This window comes from Lathyrus oleraceus, chromosome 4 (genome assembly GCF_024323335.1).
Source record: "Lathyrus oleraceus cultivar Zhongwan6 chromosome 4, CAAS_Psat_ZW6_1.0, whole genome shotgun sequence".
Classification (NCBI taxonomy): domain Eukaryota; kingdom Viridiplantae; phylum Streptophyta; class Magnoliopsida; order Fabales; family Fabaceae; genus Lathyrus; species Lathyrus oleraceus.
The window spans coordinates 169,306,394-169,317,320 of NC_066582.1; the positions used below are offsets into that span (position 1 = coordinate 169,306,394).

Genomic DNA, 10,927 nt, shown 5'->3' on the forward strand with positions numbered 1-10,927 from the left:
GGGTAGCCCTGTCAACTCTTTGTGCAAGGACAACCCCAATAGCATAATTAGAAGCATCACACATAATCTTAAAAGGGAGGGTCCAGTCGACAGGCTGGATGATGGGAGCGAAGGTCAATGCTTTCTTCAAGAAGTCAAACGCTTGTTTGCATTTGTCATTGAAACTGAAAGTGATGTCATTCTTCAACAAGTTTGATAGTGGAATAGCTATCTTGCTGAAATCCTTGATGAAACGCCTGTAAAAACCTGTATGACCAAGAAAAGAACGAATCTCGCGAACGCAAGAAGGATAAGGCAATGTAGAAATTACATCAATCTTAGCAGGGTCAACAAAAATTCCTTTTTCAGAAATTATGTGACCAAGAACAATTCCCTACTCAACCATAAAATGACATTTTTCATAATTTAAAACAAGGTCAGTCTCGATGCATCTCTCTAAAACCATATTCAAACTTTTCAAGCATGCATCAAAAGACGAACCATAAACAGTAAAGTCATCCATAAACACTTCCATGCAATTTTCAATAAACTCGGAGAAAATACTAATCATGCATCGCTGGAAAGTGCCAGGAGCATTGCAAAGACCAAAAGGCATCCTCATGTAATCAAAGACCAAAGACCAAAAGGCATCCTCATGTACCGAATGGGCACGTGAAAGTGGTCTTTTCTTGATCTTTAGGTGTAATATGAATATGAAAGTAACCTGAAAAACCATCAAGAAAACAATAATGTGATTTCCCAGCTAGCCGTTCAAGCATTTGGTCATTGAACAGCAAAGGAAAGTGATCCTTTCTGGTAGCTTGGTTCAACCTCCCATAATCAATACAAACTCTCCATCTATTTTGAACTCTAGTGGGAACAAGTTCATTCTTTTCATTTTTCACCACTGTGAGTCCAGATTTCTTAGGTACAACCTGCACTGGACTTACCCATTTACTGTCAGAGATAGGATAAATGATACCTGCTTGTAAGAGTTCGGTTACCTATTTCTATACCACATCAAGAATCAAAGGATTAAGCCTCCTTTGGGGCTGCCTTACCGTTTTAGCACCGTCCTCAAGTAAAATCCTGTGCATACACATGGAAGGACTAATACCTGGGATGTCAGCTAATGTCCAGCCAATTGCCTTCTTGTGCTTCTTCAAAACCTGTAAAAGTTTATTTTTATGATCGGAATCAAGGTTAGAAGAAATAATAACAGGGAGTTTTTCATCACTCTCCAAATAAGCGTATTTCAGATTATCCGGGAGTTGTTTCAGCTCTAAGGACGGGGGTTGCTCGATGGATGGGGCGTTTGGGGCAGTCGGGATGTCGAGAGCATCAGCTGTATAAACAACTTCGTTTACAAAAACTTCACCTGTAGGAAACATGTCACCCTGTAAAGCAGCATCAATCTCAGCACATACAACACAAATGTTAGTGTCAGTACAATCAGCACATGAGTAAACATCATCAAATCCAAGTAAGGATGGAAAATCAAGTGAAAACAATTCAGAATAAGTTTCATCAACCAAATCAGATATTAACTCAATATGAAAAACGGAGTGCTCCTCCAAGGGATGTTTCATGGCATCGAAGATGTTAAATTTTGCGACAATGTCATCAAATTCCATGGATATGGTTCCATCGTCAACATCAATTTTTGTCTTCGCCGTTTTCATGAACGGTCTGCCTAAAATGATGGGAGCCCTGCTTGACTTAATTTCTCCTTCCATGTCCAGGATGTAAAAATCTGCAGGAAAAATCAAATCGTTAACTTGAACAAGGATATCTTCCACTATACCAGCAGGGCGGGCATTGCTCATATTCGCCAACTGAACGATTAAACTTGTATGCTGCAAAGGACCAGGCAAAGGTTATTATAAATAAAAGTAGGCATAACATTAATTCCCGCTCCCAAATCAAGCATGCAATTATCGAATTGCTTATCTCCGATGGTACAAAGAATAGTAAAAGTTCCCGAGTCCTTGCACTTTTGTGGCAAGACCTGAGAGATGGCTGAAACATTTTGCTCGCCTGAAACTTTTTCAGAGTGGGGCTTAGGCTGAATAAAAGTAGAAATATTTCTTCCCAAGTTGACTCTCTCACCACCTTTCATCCGCCTCTTGTTTGTACACAAATCTTTCAGAAACTTTGCATACTTAGGAACCTGCTTAATGACATCAAGAAGCGGAATGTTTACCACAACTTTTCTAAAAACATCCAAGATCTCCCTCTCTGTGTCTCCTTCCTCAATTCTTTTATTTTTCAGAACTCTATGTGGAAAGGGGACTGGTGGTACATATTCTTTATCTTTATTCTTTTCAGTTTCTACCACAACAGAAGAAGGTTAAGAAAGTTCAAATGTTACCTCAAGAATTTTATTTTATTTTCGGGGGATGGTTCTGTGACCTTTCCGGACCTCAAAGAAATTGCACTGACATTGGCATTAGGACCTTTTGGATTCACAATTGCTTGGGCAGGAAGTTGGTTTGATCCTTGGGATTGCATGGCATTCATTGAGGTGGCAAGCTATCCAATCTGTGTCTACAAGGTTTGAATACTAGATTCTATTCTTTGTTGAAACTGAAGATTATTAACAGCTAGTTGTTTGACCAGGTCCTCTAATGAAGGTCCAGAGGGTGTATAAATGGTGGCTTGGGGGTAGCTGCTGGTTGGGTTGGCTGCTGGTTTCCATAGCGAAGGTTAGGATGGTTCCTCCAATTGGGATGGTATTTATTGGTGGACAGGTCAGGAATGTTGTTATACCTGTTCTAATTATTGCATTGAGTGTAAAGGTTTGCTGCATAAGCTTGAGGCAACTCAGTGATCGATTTATCATGCAAAATAGGACAAGTATTGGTTGGATGCTCAGGAGAAGTACAAATACCACACAGGTTTGTGTCGCATCCTGCGAAAAATCAACCGGCGAGCCTAAAAATAAAAACACACAGAGCCACCACTAAACGTTATTTATCCCAAGATAGAGAAAGGAAACGCTCAGAGAAACCTGGAAAGACATGGTCTCGCGACCAGAGAGAAAAGGTTCGGGAGTCGGTTACGCGAGGGGAAGGTATTAGCACCCCTCACGTCCTAGGTACTCCTAGGGATCCACGTCCTAGAATAAAGAAAAGGTTGCTAAACATCACACACACACACAGGGAACGCAGGTGGGGTTAAGAGAAACGGGCTCGATAAGGTATCGCACCTTATGCCTACATATCTTGTCTGGAACAAGAATCAGAGCCACTGTAGTTCGGCTTACGCACGCCAAACAACACAAAACATACAAACAAGCAAGGGTGGCAAACATGGAGCCCGACAACCACTGGATGGAATTACGTCGGCATCCGAACCAAAACACACTCAAAAGGGCAAACGTGGAGCCCGACAGCCAATCCTGGACTTATGTCAGCATCCGAACCCAAACATGCAATCAGATAACAAGTTAACGCACACAAAAAGAAAAAAGGTTGCCCGGAGTGGTCTCGCACGACCACCTGCCTACATACCTTGTCTGGAACAAGGATCAGGGCGATGTAGTTCCCCTGAAAGGGACTAAATTGCTAACCAGAAACCGGGGAAAGATACACGACTAGGGAGCTGAGACTCGAGCCTAATGTTGTCATGCAAAGTCACCCTAAGTTCAGGTTTCTACCCTACTTGCATAAGCAACTAACCTAACCAGGGAAGAAGCTAGCACACAAGCATACAATCATATATCAGCATTAAATGAGAACAGGCATCTCAAACAAACATGTCAATCAGATATCCACATATCACGCACTATAGCCAAACAAGGGGGCTCAATCAATCAGGTTTGACTGCCTAAGCAAGTCGTCTGTACGGGCTGTGTTTGCTCTTAACCTTGCCATTACGAGGCTAAGGTGAAGCAGATGAAAGGATGAAGTGAGGATCAGACCTCACAGCTCATATCCCTAACCAGGGAGAGCTGACAAATGAGCATGGGTCCAGAATAGGGGAACCCTTCTATACTCGATGACTCTGACTCAATGTGCACTGCACAGGATCTTGGGCTTTTGATCTCAATGCTACAACCATGTAATGGGAGCAAGGAGAAGACTCAACTGAATAGTGGGGGACAGGTTGCTTGTCCCTACCTTCCACCAATTGCCTTACTTGAAGGGCTTTTCCTGCTTGGCTTAAAAATAAACATACACAAGCATTGCCTCTTAAGGAGGACTTCAGACAATTTGCCCGGCCCGGTAACAGCCGGGTCTCCAGACTACATGAAGTTTTAAGAAGTTACCTCAATGCAAATTGCTTATGCAAAGCAAAGCAAAGCAATAGTTCACAAGGAACTGAGCAACTAAAGTACCTGGAAACAATCAAACTCAGTCAGTATTCAATCAGACAAATTGTACAGCAAACAATCAAACAGTTTAAACAATACAACACAAAGCAAGCTCAAGGCTTAAGCCCAAGCTCCAACACCTACAAAACAATGTTATGTTAGTGTACAAACATCCACAACATCAATTAAAATCAACTTGTATCATTCTCCATGTACATTGCTTTTTTGATCCTGAAAAATCAAGCAAATATTAGCAACTAGACCACTAGGCCAAGCCTAGGGTCCCAAAGCAAGAAAAAAGTTAAAACAGCAAGGTATCCACCATCCAACATCAAATTAACATCAAACAAGAGCAAACATCCTTGGTCTTATGTTTATATCATCCATCATGTTCAATTCATGCACAAAACAATCCATATGAGGTCAAATGAACCACCAAGCATACAAACAGAAGTATTGCATTCAAAGCCATGCCAAAACACATCGAAAAAATCTCAAATTAAATACACCTAAACAGGGGTCAATCAAGGTCTACCATGTCAAATTTGGGCTTAATTGGGCAAATGGAACCATGTCAATGAAAATCATCAAAAACAGACACAATTTCATGCTCCAATTCACACCATCAATGCATACATCCAATTCAAAAATTCATATCTCATTGGAAACTAAAAAGAAATGGATGAGACCAAAACAGGGAGGTCCTAACATGTGTCTAGTTCATGCATATCAAATTTCATGGCCATACAATACAATATGAGGATTTCCCAATCAATCTACCAACATGTATCACATGAGCTTGCAATTTCAACAACCAGAAATGAAAAATCAAGATTAAATTGAAAATACAGTGAAAAATCCTACAAAAATTCATCAAGCATCCTAACATGTCAACAAGTCATCATGCAAAATTTCAGCCAATTCCAACATGCATAGGTCATCCAATTAAATTCAACAAGTTGACATCAAGAGGTGTGACACAAATTGTCACCTCTAAGTTCCAGAATTTGCTGCTCTCTAACCAGGTATCAAAAATTCATGAAATTTACATATAAATAATCCTCAATGAGTCAAGAACCACCACAAAAATTTCCAAGAATTTCTTTTATACTATGAGCATTTCACATTGAATTTGGTAGAATGTATCAAAAATGAGCACATGTGAAACAAGCCTAGGTCAAACAATAATTATTACCATGCACAACTTTGACCAATAGGTCAAAAAAATTCTACATTCAACAAGGAAGTCAAAGAAAAAAATTCTCACATTTTTCTGAATTTTTTATGATTTTATATGAATTTTAAGGTGTTAGTGATTTTTTAGAATTTTTATGAATTTTCTAAAGTGTTTATAATTTTTTAAGGATTTATTTGAATTAATATAATTAAATTGGATGAATTATTAATGGCATCGTGTAGTTAACGAAACAGTGGCGCGGCAAACAGGTTGTTTAAAAATTTAAATGAAAACACGGATCAAACAGTAAACATAATTCAACAATTCATCTTCTTCTTCGAGCGGCATTACCGTGTTCATCAACGGCAGCTTCGACTTTGCTCATTTCATCACCAAATTTAACAAATTAATAACCATTGGAAAGGTCTCGACGCATAGATCATGAATATGTAACCTAATCAACCTAAATCTAATCGTATAAACCGGATCGATAACTTAAAGTTTCTCATTCAAAGCTTCGAGTCGCGATTTCTCTCAACTCGCTCAATCATTTTTCAAACCAATTGCTACATGTTAACCTATGACAAATGACCTACACAACGCATATGACAATTGGCAAAATCGTGAGACTCGAATTTTGAGTACCTTGAGATTGCAGTGGAGTTCTTGTTGTTCTTGAGCTTCAATTCCACGAAACAGAAGTAGTATATGCTGGTGGAAGTGAGATGCAAAGCCTAGGTTCACTCGATTTCGCTCCTAATGCTTGAATTCACGATTCACCATGGATGATGCACTTTTAGGACAGTCACGAATCCACACTCCTTGCCTTCCAATCTTCACAAACAGTTGGAGATATTGATGAGAGGAGATGAATGCAAAAAGAAATTCCAAGATTCATCAACAATTGATGAAGATTGATGAATTTGAAGTTTTGGATTGTTCTTGAAGAATTTGAGAATTGGAGAGGTTTTTGATCCAATCTTGGTGAATGTGCAATTCTGTTGTGATTAGCAAGAGATTATGAATATATATGGAAGCTTAATCACCAATTAATCATGTAATTAGCCAAGTTGGAATTGTTAGTGAAAATGTGAAATTTCAAGTGAGGGCAAAAATGGAATTTCCATAGGACAGCTCATGCCACCTCAATGACAGCTCATACACCTTCTAAACACCTGTCATGAGCTGTAGAAACTTGTCACACTCTCATTGGTTGCATATTTCTCATTTTCACCTTGTGTTTGCATTTGTCCATTTTTGTCATTTCATTTTTCAAGACAAAATCCAAATTAAAAGCCTTATGCATGAAATGAAAATTCAAACACATTCTAAATGCCATTCCTGAGGTGTTGGAAAAAGTCCCATTCAAAAATTCCAATTATTTTGACATTTGGACAATTTTGCCCCTGGTCCAATTCAGCTGTCCAGTTGAAAAGTGACTTTTTGCCTTGGCCATTTTTGAACAAATCCAATGATGCACCCTCAAAGTACATGTCAAATGGAGTTTGTGCATATAAAGAACTTGCAATTTGGACAAAGTATGTGGTAGTTATGACCTCCTGATTACGGGTCTTTTCTGAAATTCACTGAGCCATATTTTGCAAACCGTACATTGGATTTTCAAGTTCTTGGACTTTTTGGAAAGGTGAGAACAAGATCTACATCTGTCATGTTGAACAATTTTTCATTTGAAGCTTCCTTGGACTTCTGTTTTTGAGGTCAAAAACTTTCCATTTTTGGAAACTTCAGCTACAAGTCACTTTCTATTTTTGGCAGTTTTTGTCCTGACTTGATTTTCTTCATTTTTAAGCTTTGAGATGTCAAATAACACTTGTTCCAACATGAATGAAGTGTGTCTAACTTGTTTCCACCTCCAAATCCATCAGATCATGTACAGTTGACCACAGTTGACTTTTCATCTGACAGATGAATTTGGCAATGCATAGATCAAACTGAGCCCCAATCTTCAACCGAAATGGCTCAAGGGTGACACCCTAGCCTCAATTAGCACAAAATAATCATAGAATGAACCTCACATCCATCACAGACCCCATCTCCTGATCCAGCCCTGATTGGCCCAATACAACTGATTAGGGTTGACCAGTGGTCAAAACCCTAATCTCAAGGAATCTGCCTCCATCACTTGATTCTTCTGATGATAACCAACCATGATGATGATGATGTATCACTGCAACCAAGATGAAGACCAATATCCATTGAGAATCATGAAACCCTAATTCACAGCCCAATCCTCAGATGGTCCATGATCAGTCAATAAACCCTAGGCTTGCACTTTGACTTCCTCATCTTCTGAACAAGACTTGGGAGAATAGCTTGCACAATGTGACCACATGATATGCAATATGAAATGCCTAATGACCTAAAATGAAATGCAAATATGTTAATGCTAGTCCCAAGAGAGGAGGGCAAATTTTGAGGTGTTACAGTTTGTCGCTTGAGTCTTACCTACTGCCAACTATTTCACTAAAGAGGTGAGCTCGACAATTCTGGTTTCTAAAGCTTTGTTGGAGGAAACCTGAATTTCGTTCACACCCTTTGCTTGGACAAAATTGTTTCTGGTTGTAAATTGTTGGGAGTTGAGAGACATATTTTTTATCAAAGCTTTGGCGATGGCTGGAGTTTTATCGACGAGTGCTCCACCGCTAGCAGCATCAAGAATATTCCTATCCATTGGTAACAAACTTTCATAAAAGTACTGAATGAGCAATTGTTCGGTGATCTGGTGTTGAGAACAACTAAATACTAATTTCTTGAATCTTTCCCAATACTTACCAAGTGACTCATTATCCTGTCTAATACCACAAATCTCTTTTCTGATTGAGGCTGCTCTGGACGCAGGGAAGTATCTCTCTAAGAACACTCTTTTTAGAGCATTCCAGCTTGTGATCGAATTTGACTCAAGATAATATATCCAATCCTTTGTTGCACCCTGCAATGAAAAAAGAAAAGCTCAAAGTTTGATATGGTCTTCAGTTATTCCTTCAGGCCTCAACGGTGTAGAGCACACAACCTGGAATTCTTTGAGATGTTTATGTGGGTCCTCACCTGCAAGACCATCAAACTTTGGCAACAAGTGTATCAAACCAGATTTTAGTTCAAAAGGAGTGTCAGCTTCAGGATATCCAATACACATGCCATTATAATTCACATCAGGGGCAGCTAACTGCCTTAAAGTTCTTTGGTCAGCCATATCAAAAACAATTTTAGAATCCGAATCAAACAAGTTATGAAAGTAATCAGAATCAGAATCAGACTCAATTGTGGATGGTGAAATATTGCTAGTCTGGCCTGCTCTACGACGTGTGTGCAAAGTTCTCTCTACCTCAGGATCGAAATTAAAAAGCTCAAAACAAGAAGACCTAGTAGCCAGGACTAATGCACAACAATGCAACAACAATTGTGAAAATGCCAACAATGTCCCTAATAATAAAAAACAAACACAATGAAGGAAAACGATTAAAATAAATTCAGAAAAATAAACTAACACCGAAATTAATCTAATGACTTAATTAGAATTTTGAGATTTTTTTTGGATTTTTTTCAACTCTACGAAAATAGTAAAAAAATTCATTAAAAATAGAAAAAAGGGTTTTTTGGCGATTTGAGGCTGGAATCCTAGTATGGGACAAAAGATCGGGTGAATTTTCTACTCCTAATAGACGGAACAGATTTTCGATTGGACTCAATTTTTCTAAAAACCGAATTTTTCGACTCTATACGCGAATTGGTCAAAACCGCGAGGAACCTATGGCCTATATGTAAGAACACTAAACCTATGACTCTAATATTGATTAATAACCACAAGAATCTCCGGCAACATCGCCAATTTGATCCCCTGTCGCGTGTGGATCAAAACCGAGTTATTTTGAAAACGTAGTATAACGACAATGACTCGAATCGTCTCTCAAGGATTCTTGATTATTACTAACCAAAGGTAAATCGATTTAGGGGGGTTGGATTCATGATCAATTAAGGAAAAAAATGATTATTAAATAAGTGATTATTGAAATAAGCTGTTATGAAATAGGTGATTATAAAACAAACGGATTCACTGTGTCAGATTCAACTTATCATCGATTGCTACAACTACGGCTTCTATCCTATTTGAACACAATATCATTCAACAAGCGTGATTGACACTGTAAGGTATATATTCTTATTGCCGGATTAAGCATACAGTTATAGATATCGCAAATTTAACGGTTAAGCAGAGTTGAATTGCGATCAAAAGTCAAGAACATATATCATTCAAATTTAACCAACAATATTACATGAAAATCGGATTAAGCAAACAACAATCATATAATATTATTGAAAGGAATAGAATTCTAATTGCAATCATAACAATCTCAAAGTAGTGAACCTGAATACAGCAAATTCGTCCGGATAGATTAGTTCTCCATTACGGTTCTTTCAAGGGTTAGAAAAATAATTCGTGAATAATAAAAAAAATGTGAATAGTTTCGGCTGCTAGGTATTAGGGGAAAACCAAGGCAATCAGTTTACAACCCAACTGGGTCAAATACATAACTCAGGCCCAAAACTAACGACCCAAAACTAAAATAAAACTAATGTTGCAGCTTCAAACGAAATTCTGGAAAATAAGCGCTCCGAATCTGACTTCGACTCCAACACTAAAGTTGTATCTCTTTCTCTTAGCTTTCCGGCGATTATTAGAACGTGTCAATCGGATTCCCGGAGCTCCAATTATGATCGTTTTAGTGCATACTGTTAAAGCTGAAAATTAAATAAGAAAATCAAATAACAATAAAAATAAACTAAAATATAAAAACATTATAAAACATAAAAGTAAGTAAAGGAAATCAAAGAAATGTTTAATAACGAACATAGGAGAATATGCATTAAAGTGCACTGATTAGTAGGATTTGTTAATATTTTTATTCAAAAGTGCACCACCTGTAGTGCATCTATTGTAATTCTCGTGGTATACATCTGACTATTGTAAAAGGCGCGGACTATTAACCATCACTCAAGTCTATGATAGGGACATAAACTTCACATTTCCTTAAACCACTCACATGTTTCATAAAGAGATTCCTCATCCTTTTGAGTAAACTTAGTTATTTGAGTTCTTTGTTAGACTATTTTTTACAGCAGAAAATATCTAGTTAGGAAATCGATTTTTAACTGATCCCATATCGTGATGGATTCAAAAGGTAAGAATGTATCCATGCTTTGGCTCCCTTAACAAGAAAGAAAAAAGTCTCGTTTAGATGGTATTATTGGTCACTTTGTTCATTTTTAGAGTGTCACAATATTTGACAAAAATGGACAGATGCAGGTTTGAATCATATGTCAACGAATTCGAAAATCGGTTTTGTTGCACCATGGAAGAATTAAGTTTGAAATTGTTTGTATCCACTATAGGATGCACAATATTAGAATGATGTTCCATATTGTTGGGGGACGTGTAT

The 10,927-nt window shown here is 38.0% G+C and overlaps 1 non-coding gene across 1 annotated transcript; it reads left to right on the forward strand.

Moving 5' to 3' along the window:
- Positions 1-10,485: 10,485 nt before the first annotated feature.
- LOC127077697 (small nucleolar RNA R71) lies at positions 10,486-10,591 on the forward strand. Its single transcript, XR_007787480.1, has one exon. It is a non-coding gene; the product is annotated as a small nucleolar RNA R71 (small nucleolar RNA).
- Positions 10,592-10,927: the final 336 nt, after the last annotated feature.